Source organism: Choloepus didactylus, chromosome 15 (genome assembly GCF_015220235.1).
Source record: "Choloepus didactylus isolate mChoDid1 chromosome 15, mChoDid1.pri, whole genome shotgun sequence".
NCBI lineage: Eukaryota > Metazoa > Chordata > Mammalia > Pilosa > Megalonychidae > Choloepus > Choloepus didactylus.
In genome coordinates, this window is record NC_051321.1 from 43,099,464 (window position 1) to 43,108,842 (window position 9,379).

Below are 9,379 nucleotides of genomic sequence, written 5' to 3' on the forward strand. Positions count from 1 at the left end.
TCAGCCAGAGATAGCACCCGATCCTTTGGGCTCCCCGTCCTGAGACAGATATGTCCCCCGACTCTCCCAAGGTCAGTTGTCACCAAAAGCCTCTGTCTGCTTGTTGAGAATTCGCTGTCTGTATTGAGCAGTTAACATTAAAACTCCCTGTTGGAGCTGGGCTGAGAGAGTGCTGCTCTCTAGTACCACGAGGCTTCCGTGAGGGAGGGGCTCTCACCTCTCGGCTCTCAGCGCGGGTCCGCAGTTTCACTTACACATTTTATGCTGCAATCTCAGGCATTCCTCCCAATTCAGGTTGGTGGATGATGAGTGGACAGTCACGTTTGTCTCCCTGCCATTATTCCAGGTTATTTACTAGTTTTTTGGTCATTTATGAATTGTTCCGGGGGGGACTAACAGTCTTCCACTCCTCTCTGTGCCACCATCTTAGCTCCTCCCTGTGTATTCTATTTTGACTCCCATCTTGACAGGCTAGATTTTTATCATCTGAAAGATTTTTAAGAGGGGCTAAGCTAAGTACATGCTTAAGTATATTTGTTGCATTTGTATTTGCAGGTCAGTTTGGCAGGATGTAAAGGTCTTGAGTCATACTTTCTTTTCCTCAGAAATTTGAGGACCTTGCTCTAATCCAGTATCTTTTGGGATTAAAGTGTTTCCCTGAAGAGGTATATGTGCTGGTTTGACTCTATTATGTACCCCAGAAAAGCCCATGTTCTTCTAATCCAATCTTGTAGGGGCAGACCTGTTGTGGGTGTAACCTTTTGATTAGGTTGTTTCCATGGAGGTGTGACCCCACACATTCAAGGTGGGTCTTAATCTCCTTGCTAGAGTCCTCTGTGAGAGGATAAAAGGCAGAGACATTTTCGAGAGAGCTCAGAGAAGCTAAGATATGTAATCCAGAGTTTGCCCCCTGTAGAAGCCAAGAAAGAAGCCCAGACATTTTTGGAGAAAGCCATGGAAACCAGAAGCTAAACCCAAGAGAGGACCAGCAGATGTTGCCATGTGCCTTCCCATGTGACAGAGAAGCCCCAGATGCCAGCGCCTTTCCTCAGAGAAGGTATCTTACTCTTGATGCCTTAATTTGGACATTTTCATGGCCTTAGAACTGTAAATGTGTGAACTAATAAGCCCCCATTGTAAAAGCCAGTCCATTTCTGGTATATTGCATTCTGGCAGCTTTAGCAACCTTAACAGTATGTACGGCCAACCTGATTTTCTTCCTTGCAGATGGCTTGCTTTTTCTGCATAGATGCTCATATGACTCTTTTTTCCCCTCATTTCCATACCTCTTAATTCACCATCATTAATATATCTGAACATATTCGATTATCATTCTCCCTCACTAGCTTCTGTCTATCACTAGGTCCCCAATATTCTACATTATAAGACTTTAATATTACATTGTTCAGGGAGTTCATAGAAGGAGTAACATACAATATCTCTTCTTTTGTGTCTGACTTATTTCACTCAGCATTAGGTCTTCAAGGTTTATCCATGTTGTCACATGCTTCATGACCTCATTCCTTCTTACCACTTCATAGTATTCCATCATATGTATGTGCCGCATTTTCTTTATCCACTCGTCTGTTGAAGGACACTTGGATTGTTTCTTTCTCTTGGCAATTGTGAAATTCCCACCAGCAACAAATAAGAGTTTGAGTTTCTCCAAATCCTCTCCAGCATTTATTGTTTCCTGTTTGTTTAATGGCAGCCATTCTTACTGCTGTGAAATATTTCATTGTTTTCCTTTTTTAAGCTTCTGAGCACAAACTGTGAGTTTTATTAACTGCAAGTATTTCAACATATGTACACGTTTTTCCTCTTCGAAGTTCTTTAACTGCCAAAATTATCCTTATACACTACAAATATTGCAAAATGTGTTTGATTTTTAATTTAGAAAATTTACCTGTCAAATGATACATTCTATATGGAGTCTTTGAAATTATATTTTGAGAGTTTATTTACAATCATTGAAAGCAGATGGTTCTGTAAACCTTACAAGTAATCACAGGCTCCTTCAACTCACAACATACACATATTTCAAGATTAAATAGAAGCCCATTTTCTTCAAAAGTAATTTTCTACTACTTTTTCATAAAAATATTAAAAGACTTAGCATTCATAGGTTTTACAAGATTGAACCCAAACCAAGATTTTTTTACAAATGATACCGATTTCCAAAAAGTTTAAAAGACATCACAGAATAATGTGACGTTAAACCAAAATATCTCATCACCACAAAGTATTTGACTTTTATGAAGATTGTGCAGTATTTCCTTTTAAACCTGACTTTTTTGCTAGATTTCAATTGTGTATATGCTATGTAAACACCAGATATAATCCAAGTCATTTATATTTATGCAGTAGACTGTCATATTTGACCAGTTACCATTTACACTGTCATACGGTAACTGCAGAAATGGCAAAAGGCAATCTTTATGAAAGACAAAAAAAAAAAAAAAATCTTTTTAATAAAAGGCAACCAACACTGCCCTAATTTTCTGCAAAAATTACCTCTTCCTCCTACCTCTTTTTTCCTTCTAATGGTACCTCTTATAGCATGCCATTACACAAAGATATTTTTATCTCTTTTAATTAAGATAGTCTTTTTACATGGTTGCTTTCTTTTCTGATAAGCTGAATTTATCAAAATGCACCAAGATTAGACTTGTAAGTAGTTTCCAATTTTTTGCCCCTTTTTAGGTTCCTCTAGAATGATTTTCCTCAGACAAGTGTGACTCTGAGAACATAAAGAAATGCAAGATAATGAATGATACAACAAGCAATGTGAAACTTGTACCACTCAAAAGGTGTAAATATATAAGTTCCTTGAACTTTTCATTTAGGACAAGAAGTCAGAAAAACTTTCTGCATGTAAACATAAAAACAGAGCACATTTATCAACAGTAGGAAAACTCATAACCTTACAATAGCACGGTGTTAAATCTTATAGATTACCGCATAGCCAAAAGCATTAGAAATTCGTTGCCTGATATTCTGATGCATTATTCTGAAAACATATCTGATAAATACATACCATTAACATACAACAAAATATGGCATTTATTTCACTGGGAAAAAAAGATAAGTTTCATCACAAAAACAGATTTACTGGATTTCAGCTTTGATTTTAGAGATACATTTTAAAAATAAAAAAGCAAAGCAAAATTCCCCTTAAAATAAAAGTCTTTATATATGTTGTCCATTATTCATACTTTTTATGCTCTTACAATGTAAAACATTTGGAAACTTTTGAACTCTAGAAAGTTTGACCAGTTAACCTTTTTGGCCTTAACATATTTTAAATTCCCTTTAGAGAATCACCTTAATGTTTTCAGTCCATCAGTCCAATATGGAGGGAAAAGTTCCATTTCTTTTTCTTCTTCTTTGGTGGCTCATCCTCAGAGCTGCTATCTGTGCTGGTGCTACTGCTGCTGGAGGAGCTGGAATCTGAGTCTGAATCAGAGGAGGAGGAACAGCTTGTGGAGGAAGCTGAAGATGGACTAGAAGAGCTTTTATCAGCATCACCAGCCTCTGACGAGGTTGAGGTAGATGTTTCTTCACTTTCTGATGTAGAATCACTGGCTGAATAGTCACTGTTCTTGATACTGGAACTGGTTACACTCTTAGACCTTTTTCTCTTGGTTTTTTTTTCTACACTAGTTTCTTCAATGCTTTGCTGTAATAATAATCTGTTTTCTTTTTCTTTTAAAGCTTTTGTTAGTTCTGCTGTTCTTGAAGACCTATGTAGGTATTTTCTTTTTCCTGTGCATTTATTAAGTCCAGTGTCCAAATTCTAAGCATTTCTGACATCTTACATGTTGTTTGTTTGCTTCCGCCTGTCTCCAGGCTATGAGACGCTGCATGGGAGTCACCATCTTAGCGCAGCTCTCACAGTGGTTTTGATTTGCATCTCCCTAATAGCTAGTGAAGATGAACATTTTTTCATGTGTGTTTTAGCCATCTGTATTTCCTCTTTGGAAAAATACCTTTTCATTTCTTTTGCCCATTTTATAATTAGGCTGTTTGTACTATTGTCATTGAGTTGTAGGATTTCTTTAGATATGCAGGGTATCAGTCTCTTATCAGATAGATAGTTCCCAAGTATTTTCTCCCATTGAGTTGGCTGCCTCTTCACCATTTTGACAAAGTTTTTTGAGGTACAGAAGCTTTTGATTTTGAGGAGTTCCAATTTATCTATTTTTTCTTTTGTTGCTTGTGCTTTGGTGTAAGGTCTAGGAAGCTACCTCCTGTTACTAGGTCCTGAAGATGTTTCCCTATATTATCTTCTAAGAGTTTTATTGTGCTGTCTCTTATATTGAGGTATTTGATCCAGGCTGAGTTAATTTTTGTATAGGGTATGAGGTAGGGGTCCATTTTCATTTTTTTGGATATGGATATCCAGTTCTCCCAGCTCCAATTTGCTGAAGAGACTATTCTAACCTGGTTCAGTGGATTTGGGGGCCTTATCAGAAATCAGTCGACTATAGATCGGGGGGTCTGTTTCCAAACTCTCAATTCAACTCCATTGATAAATATGTCTATCTTTGTGCCAGTACCATGCTGTTTTGATCACTGTGGTTTATAGTAGGCCTCAAATTCTGGAAGTATAAATCCTCCCACTTGTTCTTCTTTTTTTAGGATGTTTTTGGCAATTTGAGGCCCCTTTCCCTTTGCTAGCTAAGCTTTTCCAAGTCTTCAAAGTAGGTTGTTGGAATTTTGATTGGATTTGCATTAAATCTGTAGATCAGTTTGGGTAGAATTGACATCTTAACAACTGTGCCGGTTTGTATATATTATGCCCCCCAGAAAAAGCCATATTCTTTAATGCAATCTTGTAGGGGACAGATGTATTAGAGTTGATTAGGTTGGAACATTTTGTTTCCATGGAGATGTGACCCACCCAACTGTGAGTGGCACCTTTGATTAGGGTGTGACTTCTTGATTGAATGTTTCCATGGAGGTGTGGCTCCACCCATTCAGCATGGGTCATTATTGGATCACTGGAGTACTTTAAAAAGAGCCACATAGGCCCAGACACTGCAACAGCCTAGAGAGGAACGTCCTGGGAGAAAACCATTTTTGAAACCAGAACTACAGAGCAGACACCGGCCATGTACCTTCCCAGCTAACAGAGGTTTTCCGGACACCATTAGCCATCCTTCAGTGAAGGTACCTGATTGTTGATGCATTACTTTGGACACTTCATGGTCTTAAGACTGTAAGTGTGTAACCAAATAAACCCCCTTCTGTAAAAGCCAATCCATTTCTGGTGTTTTGCATAACAGCAGCATTAGCAAACCGAACAACGATGTTTAGTCTTCCTATCCATAAGCACAGAATATTTTCCACCTATTTAGGTCCTTTTTTATTTATTTTAATAAAATGTTCTAATTTTCTGTGTAGAGGTCTTTTATGTCTTTGGAATGCAACTAGAAATCAATAACAACCAAAGAACCAGATTTTTTGGTTAAGTTTATTCCTAGGTACTTAATTTTTTTAGTTGCTATTGTGAATGGAATTTATTTTTTGATTGCCTCTTCAGTTAGGTCATTACTAGTGTATAGGAACATTACTGACATATGTGCATTAATCTTATATCCTGCCACTCTGCTTAATTTTTTTATTAGCTCAAGTAGCTTTGTTGAATTCTCAGGATTTTCCAAATAAAATCATATCATCTGCAAATAATGACAGTTTTACTTCTTTCCAATTTGGATACCTTTAATTTCTTTGTCTTAGTAAATTGCTCTGGCTAGAACTTCTAGCACAAGGTTGAGTAAGAGGTGACAGCAGGCATCTTTGTCTCATTCCCGATCTTAGGGAGAAGGCTTTCAGCCTCTCACCACTGACTACTATGCTGGCTGTGGGTTTTCCTTTATGTCCCTTATGATACTGAGGAAGCTTCCCTGAATTCCTATCTTTTGAAGTGTTTTTATCAAAAATGGATGTTGAATTTTGTCAAATGCTTTTTCAGTGTCTTATCAAAATGATAATTTGATTTTTCCCTTTTCATTTGTTAATGTGTTGTATTACATTAATTGATTTTCTTATGTTGAACCACCCTTGCATGCCAGGAATGAACCCCACTTGGTCGTGGTGTATAATTCTTCTAATGTGCCTTTGGAGTCAATTTGCAAATATTTTGTTTAGGATTTTTGCTTCTGTATTCATTAGGGAGATTAGCTAGAGTTTTCCCTTTTTGTAGTATCTTTATCTCATTTCGGTATCAGAGTGACATGAGTGTCATAGAATGCGTTAGGTAGTATCCCTTTTTCTTCAATATTTTGAAAGAGTTTGAGTAGGAATGGTGTCATTGTTTTTGGAAAGTTTGGTAAAATTCTCCTGTGAAACCATCTGGCCCTGGGCTTTTATGTATAGGTGGATGATTTTTGATGACTGATTGGATCTCTTTGCTTGTGATTGGTTTGTTGAGGTCTTCTATTTCTTCTTGGGTCAATTTAGGTTATCCATGTATTTCCAGGAAATTGTGCATTTCTTCTAAATTGTCTAGCTTGTTGGCATACAGTTGTTCATAGTATCCTCTTATGATTTTTTTTATTTCTTTGGGATCCATAGTAATTATCCCCTTTGCACTTCTGATTCTGTTTATTTGGGTCTTCTCTCTTTTTGACTTTGTCAGTCTAGCTGAGGGTCTGTCAATCTTGTGGATCTTCTCAAAGAACAAACTTTTGGTTTTATTTATTCTCTCTACTTTTTTCTTCTCCAGCTCATTTATTTTTGCTTTAATCCTTCTTATTTCTTTTCTTCTACTTGCTTTAGGGTTAGATTGCTGATCATTCTCTTGCCTCTTCAGTTGTTGTTAGGTCTTTGGTTTTAGCTCTTGCTTTTTGATATATGAATTTAGAGCTATACATTTCCCTCTTAGCACCAACTTTGCTGCATTCCACAGGTTTTGATATGTTGTATTCTCATTTTCAATTGTCTCTAGATATTTACCAATTTCTCTTGCAATTTATTCTTTGACCCACTGGGTATTTAGGAGTCTGTTGTTTAACTTCCATATATTTGTGAAAGATCTGGTTCTTTGGTGGTTATTTATTTCTAGTTGCATTTCATTACGGTCAGCGATTGTGCTTTGAATAATTTCAATCTTTTTAAATTTATTAAGACTTGTTTTCTACCCTAGCATATGATCTATCTTGGAAAACATTCCATGGGCACCAGAGAAGAATGTATATACTGGTACTTTGGGATGTAATGATCTATATATGTCTGTTAGTCTAATTCGTTTATCATATTGTTTAGGTTCTCAATTTCCTTATTGGTCCTCTGTCTAGTTGTTCTATCTATAGAAGAGAGTGATGTATTGAGGTTTCCCACTATTATTGTAGATGTGTCTATTGCTACCTTCAGTTTAACCAGTGTTTGTCTCACGTATTTTGGAGCACCTTGATTGGGTGCATAAACATCTGATTCTTATTTCTTCTTGGCAACTTGTCCCTTTTATTAATATATAGTGTCCTTCTTTGTCTGTTATGATATCTTTGAATTTAAGTCCATTTTGTCTGATATAAGTATAGCTACCCCAGCTTTCTTTTGGTTGCTGTTTGCACAGAATATTTTTTTCCATCCTTTCACTTTTTTTTTAATTTTTTAATTTTTAATTTTTATTTTGAAATAAATTCAAACTTACAGAAACAGTTGCAAAAACAATACAAACCCCATACACAGAACTCCAGCATACCCCGACCCCCCTCCCCTGATACCCCGATCCACCAACTTTAACATCCTGTCACACCACCATTTCTTTCTTTCCCTCCCTCCCTATCATCCATCATCTATTGCTCTGTCTTCTGAACATATGAGAGCAAGCTGCACACATCCTTGAACAAACAATATAATTCACATATACAATTCCCATGAACAAGAACATTCTTTTATGCAATCCCATTAAGCACAGCTAAGAAGTACAAGAAATTCAGCATTGATACAAAGCTTACATTCTGTATTTTTTTTTTTTTCTTTCTTTTGTCCCAACTGTGTCCCTTTAAGACTCCTCTCCTCCATGCTCAGATTCCATCCAGGATCATCCTTGGCATTTAATTGTCATTATCTATTTAGACTGTCTTCTCTTTTTTTTTTTTTTCAATTATGGAAACATATATAGAGCCTAAATCTTCCCATTCCACCCTCTCCCTAGCATTCCATTAGTGGGATTAATCACATTTAGAATGTTGCAATGCTATCACCTTCCCACCATCCAATACCAGAAATTTCCCTTCACCCCAAACAGAAACTGTACACTCATTTCTTAACTCCCCATCGTCCCTTCCCCCACTTCTCACAACCTATACTCTACCCTTCATCTCTATGGTCATATTCTCTGATACTTTCTTTGTGTTTACTGTGGGGCTTAAATTTAACCTCTTAAATCTATAACAATCTTGTTTTTCTTTGATACCAACTTAACTTCAATAGGACACATAAACTATGTTCCTATACTCCTCCATTCCCCTACCTTTATGTAGTTCTTGTCAAAAATTACATATTTTACATTGAGTCCAAAGCCACTGACTTATCATTATAGTTTATGTATTTTAGATCTTGTAGGAAGTAAAATAGTGGAGTTACAAATCAAAAATACAGTAGTATTGTTATTTATATTTACCATGTGATCTTTACTGGAAATCTTTATTTCTTCATGTGGTTTCAGTCAGTTGTTTAGTGTCTCTTCCTTTCAGCCTGCTCAGTTCACTTTAGCATTTCTTATAGGACTGATCTACTGGTGATGAAGTCCCTCAGCTTTTTTTTTTTTAATTTTTTTTGGAAGATGCTGAAGTTTTTACTGGTCACCAGTTCCCCAAAGGGCATCCTGCTTCTGCTACCTTAGTGTCTCAGAACTTTGGTGTCTTTGGTCTCAGATACCACTTTGCAGTCCATGATCCTGTGGGGGTGGTCTTGTGGATGGTTTGCATGGAGTTGCTGCTGCCCAGGGCATCGCTGAGACTGAAGTCCTCTCTGTCTTCTAGCAGGTGGCAGTAGGTGGCAATCTTGGTCTCCAGCTTGACCTTGATGTTCAGCAGGGCCTCGTACCCCTGGGCCTGGCGTTGCCCCTCTGCCCGGGTCTGTGCCAGCTCTGATTCCAGGTGCAGCGGGACCCCATTGAGCTGCTCCATCTGCAGGGCATAGTGGGCTGTTCTTCAGGCTGGCTTTCAGATTCCTCATAGAGTCCAGGTCGATTTCCAAGGACTCGACAGTACGTCTCAGCTCCGTGCGTGTCATCTAAGCAACTCCTATCTCAGTGGACTGAGAGGTAACCACTGTGGTGCTCTCTTTAGTCTGCTGAGACCAATACTTGTCCAGCTCCTCTCGGTTCTTCTGAGCCAACTCGTCATACTGGGCTCGGATGTCTGCC

The 9,379-nt window shown here is 37.6% G+C and overlaps 1 pseudogene; it reads right to left on the minus strand.

Annotated features, from left to right (window-relative positions):
* Positions 1 to 3,334: 3,334 nt before the first annotated feature.
* Positions 3,335 to 3,878, minus strand: LOC119509892 (annotated as a pseudogene).
* Between the last annotated feature and the right edge of the window lie 5,501 nt (positions 3,879 to 9,379).